Raw genomic sequence first — 16680 nt, forward strand, 5'->3', positions numbered from 1 at the left:
CTCTACTTCGCCTCAATGTTTTTGGGTAACTAAAAATCTTCTTTTATTTCTGAAGACCAACGCAATGATTTGTTGATGGGACACAGATGAACTGCTAACATAACAGGTAGCCAGACAGCCACCTGACCCACACAAAGAAATTGAAACAATAGACGACCAGAAATTCTGCCTTTGAAATTTTGGTTTGCAGTGCAGTGAAATTCTTTCTTTTATAATTTTGTTTCCAGTTCGCCCTCATCAACAAGTCATTTAAAAATATCTTTCGTATTTCGGAGTGCAGTAAGCAGGTACTAAATCACTTCTTTCTTTTCAACATTTGTGTAGAAGAGGAGATTAAAACCGCTTGTAATCAAGGGGATGAGTAGAAGAAACATTAGTTCCAGTATGGCAGGCAATTAGATAACCCATGTAAAAGATTTGGTTTTTTGTTTCAAAAAACGTTTGAACAGATTTACAACTAATGAAGAAAAGCAGGGCCGTTTGTGGAGGTAGGTTTCAAAAGAGGATTTAATGTGGAGGGCGCTTAAAGCGATTTGAGTTTGGAAATTTCATTTTCAAAGAACCGAGAATGGATTTAAACAAAGGCCAATTGAGGAATATTTTGAAAATATGAATGGAAAATACTTGATTTTGTTCTTTTGATTTTCAATCCACGTCTAATTCTGTACAACCCACTATAGGTAATTTGCCCAGTTTTTGAGGCAAAAAGTCGATTTTGCTACTTTTAATAATAATAATTTTTTAGTTGGCATTGAAAAACGAACATGTCAAAATTTATTAATATGAATGATATTTTTCAAAATAGCGTCATTATCGCGGTTTAAATTGCAGTCAAAGTGAGAATTTCGAAGAAGAACTAAAAAATATATATATTGTAAGACATATTTCAATGTATTTAAAACCGCGGAAAAATAAACCAAATGTAAATATATGTAAAATGGAATAGATTGGTAATTGCGAGAGGAATTTATTTAATATATAATATAGCTTAAACATTATGGGTAGCGACCAAAAAACACAAAAAGTCAAAAGAAAATATTTTATTTTTCTTAAACTCACTTCATATAGACTTATACTAAATTGGCCGTGTTTGGCCGTGATTCTGCTATTGGGAATATCTTCAGCAAAGGGTTCTGAATCAACTACATAATTACCAAGGTGCGATTTTTTGCGTTTTTTGAGTTATATCACTTTTTTGAAGGTGCCCTCCTTGCAGAAAAATATATATTTTTTTAATGTTTTGTTTGGTGAAGGAAATATTAAATACGAAAAAGCATCCGATTTGACCTAAAAAGACATTTTCTCTAAAGAAATATTCACCATGTGTTCTAAAAATGTACATACGTGTTGTGGTCAACATTTTTGTTAATTATAGCTGTAATAAGTTCTAACTAGGGATCATGATTGCGTGATTTATTTGGTCCTTTAAAAATATAATATTTATACAGATCTTTTCGCGAATAAATATTTTAAACATATCAATGTTTATAAAAATCTTTTGGCGGATCAGTACTTTAGTTCATTGTAACCGTTTTTCTTTTATTGTAACCGCTTTTATTGGGTTGGAACGGATAAAATAGGTAAAATGAGAATAGGGGGTAGGAAAAAGAAAAGTTGTTCGTTATATCCTGCGTTCGTTATAGACGTATTCGTCTGTAAAATTTTTATTAAAGCCTACTTTTAAATATCATATATTTAATTATTTGAAACAGAGCTTAAATTCGTCGCTATCCGCTTCTGCTTTAAAGCGGGCCTGAAAATCGTAACAAATTGTAAAAAATTCTATTCGCGGGGTAACAGCTTTTGTTTGTTATAGTCGTGGTCGTTTTAAGAAGTTGAATGTGTGTACAAATATTAAGAAAAATTCTTTGGAAACATAAAACTTTGTTCGCTATAAACGCAGTTTCTTATAACCGATGTTCGCTATATCCGAATTTTACGTTGTAATTCTTTGTTTTATCTTACTTTTGCATATAAAGCAATAAAAATGTATAAAAAGCCCACATATCCACCGCTATTAATTTTTGCCTCAAAAACAGGCCAATTTACCTATAGTGCAACCGTAATTCGGTCTTCAAAAGGTAACATGGGATAATGGCATAAAGCTTATAGGTTGTTGTTGTAACATTATTGTGTATGTTTGCATGTTCATTTTTCTGCTTAATCTGGCTCTGTGTCTGTCTCCAGTTCTAGGAATGTGACTCATTCGTTGGGAGGTAATCACAAAGCCACAGGAACAGTTGAAAAGTTGCAGTGCATCGTACCGGTCTGTGCCGCATGCTGGCCAGATGTTTTGTACGGTGTCATCGATGCTTACCCTATTAGAATTTGGACGGCTGCACTATCCCGAGCGTAGTTGAGCCAAAACTACTCGGGTTTGTCGTGGCAGCTGACGCTTCTCAGTTGCAATAGATGGGGAATGTTTTCTGGGGACCGCATTCACACGATAGTTGTTTATGCCATCTGCGACTGCATCTGTGTGAATACTATTCAAACCTGCTTGATAGGTTTGCTGATCTTGGGGTTCTCTCCTGTAACGCTGGTCCTCTATTTCTATATCATGAATATCCCTCCTGACATGCCTATGTGGGCTGTCCTATGCACCATATGGTGATTAGTATGACTCTCACCGTAACCAATACTGTAACGAGATCATATCATGTTGTTGCCGTACTGGAAGAATCTTCGACTCCTCATGTATCTGTTCCACTGAAAATATGAGAAGGCACTATGTTGCAGTTCTCACACTGGCGACGCAAAGCTTACCACAGACCGGCCTATCGGCTTATATGTGGACAACAAGGTTTCTGTATCTGAACACCAAGTGTTGCCGGCAAGGGTCCTGAAGACCTTGTTCATCCATCTCAGCTTACCACAGATAGTTGTTGAATGCGCCGACGACGTGAACATGAATGTGACCCCTAATTTGTGGTCGAAATTCTGCTACCATCGGCCATGACATTCAACTCAGTGCTCATCTCTGCAGTGCATGTGGTGAACAGAGTAGTCGTAGATTTAGTGGCGGATATTTGCATATTCCTTGCGTGGAAAATGATGGTAAGATCAGTCAAATAGGTGTTCATTGAGGTGGTTCCTCCTTGGCTGGAATATATCCACAATTCACTTATTCCGGGTCCAATGTTTGCAAATTGCAACTCTACAATGATTTAACCACTTGTTCCGCTTATGCTCACTGACCAACCTGTTAACTTCCAGTGTCAGCAACCTGACACTGGGATCACTGAGGTTATCACGACGAAACTTATCACTTTGTGTATTCAACCAGCAGGTAGATGGCGAGCGGCTACGGCAGTGATGCTGTTTCCAAACGTCCTTACTGCTACTCAAACATCAGAAGAGTTGGTCAGATCTCTAAAGCGGTGATTACTGAACTCTATGAAACTAGGCCAATTAGCTTTCCCATAATTGATGTAAGTGGCGGTCTGCTGATGGAGACAATGATGGGAAAAAGAATCGAAAAACTCTCTGAAACTAGGCCAATTAGCTTTCCATGATTAATGAAAGTGAGGCGTTCAGAGGTGATATCATTGGGAGATCTGCTGATGGAGACAATTATGGCGATAAGGTTTGACTCAAGAGAAACGACGGGCTGCCAGGTGACGTCATTTGTCTTACGATTTGACACGATGGTTATATCTGGCGAACTGTAACATTCCATGCTAATTCTTGTGTATACCCCTCTGGTCATTTCCGAGGACCGAATGCCACAACTCGCGATGACCGTTAAAGTCCTCCAAGACCAGACGGTTATGACCCTCCAAAAGCGGGATAATATTGGGCCTATAACCTGGATCACAACTATTTATCGGCGGGATATATATGTCAAGCAACTCTACATCGGCAGTTCCCCACCTACCCCCACCCCATACATTCCATGTACGTCCTAGGGCTGATATACTCAGGAAATGTAAGCCAACATTTCGCTGAGGGGATGTACCGCCGCCAACAATTTTGATGTTCTGCTCAGGGTTTAAACTGCAAATCTTCTGAATGCAAGGCGGACCTGTTTATCACTGTACCACGGTGGACTTAGTCTGGATTAAAGCGCAAAAGGGTTGAACTTGGAACTGGATATAATTTTTGGAGTTGTTGTAGCAATGCAAATATGTTTGTGCGCAAATATTTTGAGGTATTTGGTTCTGGTTTCTCTGAATTCAGATTCAAAAATTCTCAAAAAAAATCTGCCTCCAGAGAACGATTCCTTCTTGGAATTTTATCTATGTTTCGATATCCATAAGGGCACCTGGCTGTCGCCAGATCAAAGAACAAAAAATCAAATTGATCACGTTGTGATAGATGGAAGACATGCATCAAGCGTGTTCGATGTACGATCGTTCCGAGGTGCAAACGAAGACTCGGACAACTATCTTGTTGCAGCAAAGGTACGTACCAGATTAAATGTAGCAAACAAAGTGAGAACAGACACAACGCGGAAATTGGACATCGATAGGCTGCAAACACAACAGATAGCTACAGCATATTCCACTCAACTAGCCCGATTGCTTAATGAGAGCACTCCTTGTCCCGATAACATAACAACACAATGGCAAAATATTGCTAACTCCATGCAAACAGCCGCAAAATCCATACTTGGATACCAGAGACCTCCACCAAGGAATCCATGGTATGATCAGGAGTGTCGTGCTGCTACCGAAGAGAAAAATGCGGCATATAGAGCTACTTTACAATCCGTAGCAACGCGTGGCGCACGAGAGAGGTATCGGGAGAAAAGGATAGAGGAGAAACGTCTTTTCCGCAGGAAAAAAGAGAGAAATGGAAAGGCGGGAGTGTGAAGAAATCGAAATGATCTACCAAAGAGTGAAACATCAAACTGATGGCTTTGGTACAGACACATCCTACTGTAGTGACCAACAAGGTAATCTGGTAACTGATACAGATAGTGTGCTAAGGATATGGAAAGAACATTTTTCAAAACTGTTGGTATCCAATATCAGCGAAGACGACGAAGATACCACAGACGCAATCCCAGAAGATGGTATTGAATGATTGCCGTCCAGCAAAGGTGAGGTAAAGACAGCAATAAATCGGCTGAAGAATAATAAGGCAGCAGGAGCCGATGGCTTACCAGCCGAGCTGTTCAAAACCGGAGGCGACACGCTGATAAGGTATATTCGTCAGCTAGTTAGCACCATCTGGCAGGAAGAACGAGTACCCGATGGTTGGAATCTGAGCATCCTGTGTCCTGACCACAAGAAAGGATATACGACTGTATGCTCTAACTATAGGGGCATAAGTCTACTCCCTATTGCCTACAATATAATGTCAGGGATATTGTGCGAACGGCTAAAGCCTATGGTCAATGAAATAATTGGGCCATACCAATGCGGCTTTAAACCTGGCAAATCCACCATTGACCAGATATTTACCCTGCGGCAAATCCTGAAGAAGACCCAAGAGATGCAGATCGACACTTACCACCTTTTTGTTGATTACAAAGCAGTCTTCGACAGCCCCCTACGTTCATTGATATTCCAAGCCATGTCTGAATTTGGTAGCCCTGCAAAGCTCATCCGGCTTTGTAGAATGACATTAACTGATACCCGATCGTCAGTTAAAATAGGAAAGAACTTATCTGAAGGGTTTGGTACCAATAAGGTTTCAGACAAGGTGATGGCCTCTCCTGTGATCTTTTCAACATTCTGCTGGAAAAGGTTATACGAGATGCGAAGGTGAAAAGAAGTGGCACAATATATACAAACAACCATATGTTACTTGCTTATGTCGATGTCATTGACATCATGGGACGATCAGTAAAGGAAGTAAGTGATACCTTTAGGAAGGTCGAAGCAGAATCTGCAAAAGTCGGTCTGGCGGTAAACGGCTAGAAGACAACGTTAATGGTGTCGTCGCGCAATGCGTCCATAGAGATCGGGCCAACTGTTGACGTTGGTTCCTATAATTTTGAGGTAGTAAGGAACTTCGTCTACCTCGTCACCGCCGTAAACACAACCAACAACATCAGTTGTGAAATACGAAGAAAAATAGTGTTGTCCAACAGATGCTACTTCGGGCTAAGGGGTACTTTACACTATATGTAAATGTCATATGACATGAAATTTTCCATTGTTATATATTCGCTAATATGTGTAATATTGGAGATTTTCCTTACGCCATTTACTCTGTGCGTCCACACCAACAAAAATGTAAAAAACTACGTCTCCACATTGCCTCAGTGAGTAAATATGAAATGTTTTTATTTCGTGACATTGATAGATAGTGTAAACTACCTCTAAGTAAGCAGTTTAGGAATAAAGAGACATCTCGTCAAACAAAAACAACTCTCCACAAAACACTGATACTACCCGTGCTGATGTATGGTTCAGAAGCCTGGGTACTTGCGCAAGCTGACAAGGCAGTGCTTGGTGTGTTTGAGAGAAAAATTCTTCGAAAGATCTACGGACCAATCTGCGTTGACGGTGAATATCGACGTCGCATGAACCACGAGCTGTATCTGCTATACAACGACATCAGTATAGATAAACGTATCGAGATGCAATGATTGCGTTGGCTAGGCCATATCATAAGACTGAGCGATGATGAACCCGCTAAAAAGGCGTATGAATACATGCCACATGGCGGTGCACGCAGAATCGGCAGGCCTAAGCTTCGATGGAGCAAACAAGTGGAAGAAGAGATGAAAAGGCGCGGTATTCCAGAAAGCGAAGCAGTAAACAGAGAGAGTTCGAGATCTTTTCTTAGTTCGGCTTATGGAACAAATGTTCTGTAATGGGTCAGCTATGTAAGTAAACAACGTCCTAAAAGACTACCTTCTGGTCGTCTATAAGGACTACCTGGTATTCGTCTATAAAACCTCTCTTTCTATAAAGACTCACTTCGGCTCGTCTATACAAAATTGTTTATCTAAATATACTTTCTTTATTAAGAAAATACTTTCTTTTGAAGCTCATTTTCTGCCTTCGACTAGTCCATAAATATTCCCTATAAAGATTCCCTTTAACTCTACTATAAAGTCTCCTTGCCTTTGGCTCGACTACAAGACATTCTTGGGCCAATGTTTGTAAATTCACTTTTAAACCTTACCCATCTTAATATATAATTAAAAAAAAATATTCTCATACAGATAACACGTATGAATTGTATGTAGTACATACATAGGTACATAATCTGTAAGTAACGCAGCACTTAAGGGCATCACTTAACTGCTGTCGATTGTTAAACGTAAGTAAAGCTTCTGAATAAATGGGTGAGGCGCTTTAATCTTAAAAAAACACGAATTTTTGACATTCAAATGTTAAACTTAACCCAAATAACAGGATTCTACAAGGTTTATTTTCGACAAGCAGTTGATAATAAAACAACTATAAAATACAAATTTTAATTATTTAAATAAATTCTTTGTACAAAATCTTTGCTGCTTTAACCACAAACAGTTTAAAATTAAAATTTTACCGCTAAGGTAGGTTTTTACCATTTTATCTTCGTCACATTACAAATGCTGATTAAGGGCAGTGATTGACAGAGGTTCTTTATTTTTGTGAATAGTTTGAGAAAAATCTACGATACATTCGTTAGCTCTCTTCGTGTGTCGTGTGGATGCTAAATGCCCAGCAACAGCTTTAAATACAACACAATCGTAGTTAGTTAATGACGTGGAGCATCTTCTTTCCCCACCCAAAAACAAAACCAAAAAAAAAACAGTTTGGAATGAAAGGTGACTAGAAAATTCTTTTGTTTGTGAAATGAAAATGGAAATTGAAAATGTAACCAAGCGTAAAAATTATATTATAACGTTTGTAGCCTCATTTAAATGAGATGAGATTGAACACATTCGTTGATGATTTGGAAAATGGAACGAAAGGTGTGTTTCGAGATAACACAAATGAAAATCTTTAGATTGTTGTTTTTTAGATTTATAAAAAGGAATTCCATTTAAATTAGTCTTGTCATTTAAAGTAGATTTATGTAATTCTAATAGGATGCAGTTTTATCTTTTAAGTCATTTGAGTGATATATGCAAGTATGTAATTAAAAAAAAAAAACATTTAAAAAGAAGAGTAAGGTTAGTCCTAGCCGTAAGACACCCTTTAGCTCATCTATAAAGATTCCCTTCTGGTCGTCTATAGATAATAGATTTCTCCTAGCCGTCTATAAACACTCCCAAATACTTCCCTCGCATTACTGCATCTTTAAGCAATTAAATGTACTTTTATATATAGTTTTTGTATGATATAATAATAACAGTTTTTTTGTTTTAGTCAGTTAACAAACAACAATAATTAAAAACATTATTACTTAAGAATGTTTCGGTCATCCATCACTTATTACTTAAGAATATCAGGGAGCATATGCAGACATTCACTTTTTATATATAAGGTAGATTTTTATATACTTATATAAGTCTTATTTTTATTATTAATAAGTGTGATAATTACTAATTAAACAGAAGCTACGACTTTATGCACAATGAGACAAATCTTATAATATTTGTATTTTGTGGTATCTTTTTTTTGAGAGAGGGAATAACGCGGTTTGTGGTGCATGCGTTTTAAAAATATTTACAATATCTTGCTTTCTTATCGTAGGCTACAACTGAATGAAATAATAGTGCAACGTAAAAGAAAATGATAAATATGATATCGTATTAAAATACAAACAGATGCCAATCCATTATGACATTATTCAAGAACATATATTCTCTGAATGAAAACAGTTTCAACGTCTTTCAATATTTAAAAGAGAAAGTAACAAGTAAGAAAGTATCAGTCAGCTGGGCCGACAGAGATATACCCTCAGCCACGTACCCGAAGAAAAAAAGTTAACACAACATTTTCCAGGAAGGAAATGGCCGCAAAAAACTACATGTTGCAACAAAATTCAGAATGATCCAATACGAGTCCTTAAACTGAATTTTTTCCAAACTTTGGGTAGGGTGTACCCGTAGGAGTGATCCGATGTAGTACATATTCGGACCTAATACAAATCTGTAGGAAATAATACGATTTACAAAGTTTGAGCTAAATCGATTCCTCTCTTAAACGGTTATTTTACACATTAGCCAGTTTAGGTGGTGCCGGTAGGATTTTCTGGACCTTTTTGGGTCATTATCTCAGGAAGTATGGGCGTGCCCACGAAAAAAATTACAACGTCGTAACAGGGGCCGCAAGTGCAACCTGTTGCATCACAAATAATAAGATGAGAGGAGAGAGTTGTTAAACTATACTTTTTCCAAATTTTGTGTGGGAGGTACCCAAATGAGTGGACCGATATAGTCCATATTAGAACCCGATCTATGCCTAAAAGTAATATTACCAATAGCAAAGTTTGGCTCAATTCGGTTACTCCCTCCTAGAGTTATCACGCCCACAATCTTGGCGAAAAATTTTGAACCTTTGTGGGGGAGGTACCGGAAGGAGTGGACCGATATGGTCTATCTTCGAACTTGGTATTATATGGGTTGTTTGCAGTTTTCGTGCTGATTTCTGAGGAAGTATGGACTTGCTCCTGGAAAAAATTATATCGTCGTAATGGGGGTAGTGAATACAAGTGGCCGCAACAAAAATCAAAGCTATTAGAGAGCAGGCCTTAAACTGCACTTATGCTAAATTTTGTGTGGGAGGTACCCGAAGGAGTGGACCAATAGGGTCCATATTGGAACCTCATCTATGTCTGGTAGAATTATCACGATGTGCAAAGTATGGACTAATTCGGTTACTCCCTTCAAGAGTTATCGTGCGGACAATTTTTCCGAACATTTTTGACCTTTTGTGGGGGAGGTTCCTGAAGGAGTGGACCAATATGGCCCATCTTCGAACTTAAATCAAATCTGGACAAAATAGTTCGATACCCAAAATTTGAACCGAATCGATTAATCCGTTCGAGAGTTATGGTGCGCACCAGCCAGACAGGCAGACAGACAGACGGACGGACGGACATTGTTAGATCGCCTCAAACTTGTCTGAAACGAATATCGTACAAACATACTTGGGGTCTAAAACCATTATTTCGATGAGGCACATTTTTGGTCGTATCAAAGTGTATATACCCTCTTTAGCCTAAAGGCTGAGGGTATAAAAAGAATCAGTATACTTTGTCGACAGTTAAATAGTCTCAGACAATGGCTGTACAATTTTTCAGGAAGAATATTTCCCTAGCAAAATATAAATAAATGAAATGTTGTAATTGACTACCCGCAATTAAAATTTTAACATGATCAGAGAAGTGGATTGAATCGTAAAAGTATTGATCTTTTCCGGAGACCGAGAGCCATTCCTTTCGATTGTTATCGTGCCCAACAGCCATTTTAGTTTATCACAGTCTTTAGATCTTTTGACAGATTTTTTAGATCTTTTGACTCATTATGTCAGGAACCATGAACTTGCGAACAAAATAAATATGTTGCTGTAATCAGAATCACAAGGACTGCCTTCGATGAACTGCAATACAGTGACAAAATTGAACTTTTGTGAAGAGATACCGGACGTAGTCGTACGATACAGATGTGCTTGTTTGGAAGAAATTTTGCAATGTGTTAAATGTGGGCCAAATCGGATACTCAATTCGCAATTGTGTCAAGGTTTATTTCAGCATTTGCCCCCTGAAAAAAGTGTGTCTTCATAAGGGACCGCTAGCATAACCTGCTACAAATATGTATGGACACGATCAGAGAATTTCCTTAAACCCCACTTATGCGAAAATTGTTGAAATTTTGTGTGGAAGGTACTCCAAAGTTGTGAACCGATATAGTCAATATTCGAACCTGACATATGTATGTCTCGCAGAAATATTACGATGTGCAACGTATGGACCAAATCGGTTACTGCCTTCGAGAGTGAGGAAGGAACCTAAAGGAGTGGAATGGTATAGTGTATATTCCAACCAGTTCGATGTCTAAAAAAATGTTAAAAAAAAAAACATTTTGATTTTTTTGGAAGAGGTGCCCGAAGGACTGCGCTAATGTGGACCATCTTCCAACTTGATGTAATTTTGGACAACATATTATAAGGAACAACTTTTGAATCAACGCTTGATCGTGCGCACCAACCAGACGGATAGCGCAAAATCGACTCCAAATTGTGTGAAAGGGATTTCGTCCAAACAAACTTGGAGTTCAAAACCATTATTTCTATTAATCGGATTTTTGTTCGAATTAGTGTATATACCCGCATTACCCCAAAGGCAGCTCATCTATTATATTCCTTTTTTCAGGTTGTAAGATCGTCTATAAAGATTCCCTTTTGGTCCTTTATAAACGGACATCTATAAAGACTCCCTTGATTTAGTCGTCTTTCGTTTGGCCATCTACAAAAATTTCCTTGTGGTCCACCATGAAGATCCCCTTGTGGTCGTCAATAATGACCATCTTCTGATCTTTTGTATAGAGTCCATTGTGGTCGCATATAAAGACTCCTTTCTGGTTGTCTAAAAGGACTCCCTTGTTGTCGTCTATAAAGACTCTCTTCTGACCGTCAATAAATACTCCCCTGTGGTCATCTATAAAGTCTCCCGTCTTTTCGTTTATAAATACCCCTTTCTGGTTGTCTGTAAAGTCTTTCTTCGGGCTGTATATTAAATTATAAATTAAATTAAACTATAAGGAATTATTTTTGGTCGTCTAGAAAGACTTCCTTCTGATCGTTAAAAAAATCTTCCTTATGGTCGTCTATAAAGACTCACTTTTGGAGTCTCTAACGACTTCCTTCCAGCCATCTATAAAGTGTTCTTTTTGGTTGTCTCTTTTGTAGTTGTCTATAAAGGATTCTTTCTGGTCGCCTAAGGAAAGGAGTCTCTTGAGCTCACATATAAAGGGGCTATTTAGCTTCCAAATGATCATTTATAAAGACTGATTTCTGGCCGCCTATAAAGACTGGTCGTCCATAAAGACTTCCTTTTGGTCGTCTAAAACTCTATTCCCTGATATGCCCTTCTTCCTTCCCTGATATTCCCTCCTTTGTGGTCTTTTAAAAAGAAGTCTCTTACCGTTGCACAGTGGTTCCTTGTCAAAATTCTGTAACTTTTAGCCGATTATTGTGAATTACGGTCAAATTCAGTGTTGTAAATGCAGAGGAATTCAAGGTCAAAATTAATCTTTTGAGTTTTTACTATTTTTATAAAAATATGAGTCTTTTTGTATTTTTTATATTTTCCTTTGTATTAAAAATGGTCAAATCACAATAAAAAAACTATAAAAATACAAAAAAAAAAAAAAAACTAAAAAAATTCAAACATTTTTCAAAAAGTTCAAAATTTGTAAAAAAATACTCCTTGGGTTTTCATAAAACTTGTATAAATCATATAAAAACTCGTTTATTTAAAAAAAGTAAATTTGGGTTAAAAAATGGGAAAACGGTAAGAAAACACAAATTTTTACCCATATAATTTCAATAAATTTAAAAAAAAACGGACCGAACGGGACGGTTTACAAGGCATCATTATACGGAAACGAAACTTTGTGCTATGTTGTTCCCTCAAAGTTCCTACCTACCTAACAAAAAAAAATGAATACAATATCTGTTATTGTTTCTGAGAAAAAGGCTACATATTTCTTTCTCCAGAAATTGGCAAAAATTACGTATTTGGAAAAATTGGGGGAAAATTGTCGTCTTTAGGAGTACGCCGCGCCCACATCTTCCAATATTTTGACCTTTTTTTGGTTTTCTATGTTTACTATCGAATTCCATATATAAATTATTCTAGAAATTAATTAACAAATTTGGGGTTTTGGCCAGGAAAATCGATTTCTGAAGCATTGTGCTCCGTTCTCACTTGTTACTTGTTGTCATTGTATCTAAAGATTGCCTGTCGTATGGTAATCTATTCGTCCATTCTGATTGTCTGCAATGACTCACTTATATTCCTTTATGAAGTCTACATTGAAGACATCTATAATGAACGCTATTTGGAATTTTATAGAAAAAAATCTACAGTTTCCAAATCATATATTGTCTACGCTGTAGTAGTTTCAATTTCAATTGTTTTAAAAATATTCACTTTCATCATGAAAATTGTTAAAACTGATTCATTCATTTTTTTTTCAATAAATATATCAAAAAATATAAACAACTTATTTTCATGGGTAAAATTTACACCTTATATCTTTAAAATATATTTTTTATAATTAAAACAAAAAAACATTCACATGTATTATTTACAAACCAAACGTGCATTAAACCTAGTCACATGTTGGAGATTTTAGGTAACCAAAAAAAGTCGCATTTTAATGAAGGAAGGAAGTTTAAATAAATAGCAGACTGGAATTTGCATAACTGAAATAATTCAGCGCCGCAAACTCTTCTTCACTTAACAAAAACAAAATATTTGCAATCAACAAGTTGAATGAAACATTTGGTATTTTATTTAAAATAACAACAAATAAGTCATTATACTTTAAATTATTATATGTGGGAATACAAATGTTCTAATAGATGAGTATCGGTATCTAATTGAGATTATGTTGTAGCCACAAAAATAAATGTCTCAATTTGACATTTCCTTAAATTTTGTTGGCACCGCAGAAAAAACATGTTTAAAAATTTGCAATTTAGCACATCTTCGGTATTACGTGTAAGGAATATTTTATTATTTTATATATTTGGTGGGTATATTGTGATTCAGGCACGGATTTGTAGAAGACCAAAATAGTGTAGTGCCAGACAAAATTGTTATTCTTTAAGAAACAAATAATACAGAAAAGTGTATCCGTATGGAAAATGAATTTAAAAATGCCAACAAGTGCTTTCTTATAGGGACCATAGAAGGTTTTATAGAATCAACGGTAATGCAACCATAAAATATGGTCAACATCGAGAATTGGCAGATTGTCTGTTTAGAAACAACAAGTAAAAAAGTATCAGTCGGCTTTGCCGACAGAGATATACCCTCAGCCTGTGTATATTGAAACAATTTTTTTCCAAAAAACGCATGTATTTAGGGAGTTTTAAAAATTTTTGGCGTTTGAACTGACAAAAATGTTGATTAGGATTAAAGATCAAAAGTTTTGCGGAGGATATACTAGGGGTTTTTACAACTTCAGGGATGTTTGCTCAAAAAGTATGGACTTGCCCCTGAAACAACTTTTACCATCGCAATTGAGGCAGCGAATGCAAGTTGCTTCAACAAAAATCAAAGTGATTCGAAAGCAGGTCTTAAAGTGAACATGTATCCGAAATTTTGTGTGGGTGGTACCGGATGGAGTGGACAAATATAGTCCATATTTGAACCTGATCTATATCTGGTAGATATATTAGGATGTGTAAAGTATGGACCAATTCGGCCACTCTCTTCAAGAGTCATCGTACGCACAATTTTTCCGAACATTTTTAAACTTTTGTGGGGGAGGTACCTGAAGGAGTGGACCGATATGGCTTATCTTCGAACTTAAACTATGTTTGGACAAAATATTACTAAGGCCAAACTTTGGACCGAATCGGCAGACCTGTTCGAGAGTTATTTTGCCCTCCAACCTCCTCACACGGTGTCATAAGGGATTTTTTGCAATTTTCAGGCTATTTTCTCAGGAAGTATCGACTTGCCCCTGATGAAACTTATACCATCGTATGGAGGGCAGTGAATACAAGTTGCTAAAGCAAAAATCAAAGCGATTCGAGAAATGTTCCTAAACTGAACTTTTCCAAATTTTTGTGTGGGAGGTACCCGACGGAGTGGACAGATTGAGTCCATATTAAAACCCGATCTATGTCTGGTACACGCTCCACGATGGGCAAAGTATGGACCAAATCGGTTACTCCATTCAAGAGTTATCGTGCGTACAAATTTTCCGAACATTTTCGAACTTTTGTGGGGGAGGTACCGGAAGGAGTGGACCGATATAGCTCATCTTCGAACTTGAACTAAGTTTGGGCAAAATATTACGAAAGCCAAAATTTGAACCGAATCGGTTCATCCGTTCGAGAGTTATCGTGCGCTCCAGCCAGCCAGACAGACAGACAGACAGACCGACAGACGGACGGACATTGCTCAATCGACTCCAAATTGTCTGAAACACATTTCGTCCAAACATACTTGGGGTCTAAAACCATTATTTCGATGAGGCACATTTTGCCCGTATGAAAGTGTATATACCCTCGTTAGCATAAATGCTGAGGGTATAATAAAACAAGCAAGAACGGCGTTAAATCGGCCCGAACTTTTTATACCCTCCACCTGTGTATTAAAGTAAATATGAACAATTAGCTTCCTTTCGTTTATCAAAGGAAAGTAGCAAAATATCTTAACTGACAATAAATGATCCCCTTAAAATTGTCATCGTGTGACGTCATTATTATTTTGAAAACATCGACCAATATTTACAACTTTCCGAACTGAGATTTTGTATCCTCCGGCAACACACAAGAACAAATTACAGCAATCTCGGTTTAACAATTTGACAAAAAAAACCCACGAAAAACATACAATTGGGCAATACCGGCTGACTTAAACCTTTGCGACTAAGTTTTCTATCTTTTGGGAGTACCACCAATTTCGGTAGAAAACCTTAACAGCTTCACATTCTTCAAACACCAAAACGTTAACCTACAATGTCTGAATTTTGCAAGGGATGTTTTGAACCCGTATAAATGTCTTGTACCTTTAGCGAAGACTAAATACAAATTTCAATTATTCCGGTTGAAATTTCTTGAAGAGAGTAACCGATTTGGTCCACATCGTAAAGTTTCTACCAGACTTAGATATGGTTCCAATATGGACTCAATCGGTCGACTCCTTCGGGTACTTCCCACACACAATTTCGGAAAAGTTTAGTTTACGGCCAGCTCTCGAATCGCTTTGATTTTTGTTTTAGCAACTTTTATTCACTGACCCCCGTACGACGGTACAAGTTTCATCAGGGGCAAGCCCATACTTCCTGACAAAATAGCCTGAAAGCTGTAAAAAATTCGTATGACACCGAGTGTTGTTGTTGGATCGCAAGATAACTCTCGAACGGTTGTGCCGTTTCGGTCCTAAATTTGGTATTTGTAATATTTTGTCAAAACTTAGTTTAAGTTGGAAGATAAGCCATATCGGTCCACTCCCTCAGATATCTCCCCCATAAAAGTTCAAAAATTTGGGGAACAATTGTGAGCACAATAACTCATGAAGGGAGTGACCGATTTGGTCCATACTTTACACATCCTAATATATCTATCAGATATATGTAGATCAGGTTCGGATAAGTTCACTTTAAGACCTGCTCTCGAATCACTTTGATTTTTGTTGAAGCAACTTGCAGTCGCTGCCTCAATTACAACGGTAAAGGTTTTTTTCAGGGGCAAAACCATACTTCCTGAGAAGACAGCCCGAAAATTGTAAAAAACCCCTATGGCACCATATAAAGTGGCTGGAGAGCACGATAACTCTCGAACTGATTGACCGATTAGGTCCAAAATTTGACCTTCATCATATTTTGTCTAAACTTATTTTTAGTTCGAAAATGGACAATACCGGTCCACAATCCCGGTACAAGTCCTTGCTTCCTGGCATACTAGTCCAAAAGTTACACGAAGAACCACTGAAATGACTAGTGGGCGCGATATCTATTGAAAAGATATGACTCCCAAAATAAGATATATTTCCATAATGGACTATGTCGATTAAGTACCTCCTCCACTAAATTTTTGAACTTTAATCCTAATAGTCCACTCACTTCAAACTGCCTCAAAATCTGCGCTTGGGTACCAAAAA

At 37.3% G+C, this 16680-nt stretch overlaps 1 protein-coding gene across 11 annotated transcripts in view; it reads right to left on the bottom strand.

Annotated features, from left to right (window-relative positions):
- Esp (Epidermal stripes and patches) overlaps positions 1-16680 on the bottom strand; it is a 198144-nt gene that overhangs the window by 10089 nt on the left and 171375 nt on the right. The window lies entirely within an intron of this gene.

This window comes from Musca autumnalis, unplaced genomic scaffold (genome assembly GCF_047663935.1).
Source record: "Musca autumnalis isolate F117 unplaced genomic scaffold, ASM4766393v1 scaffold_1, whole genome shotgun sequence".
Classification (NCBI taxonomy): Eukaryota; Metazoa; Arthropoda; class Insecta; order Diptera; family Muscidae; genus Musca; species Musca autumnalis.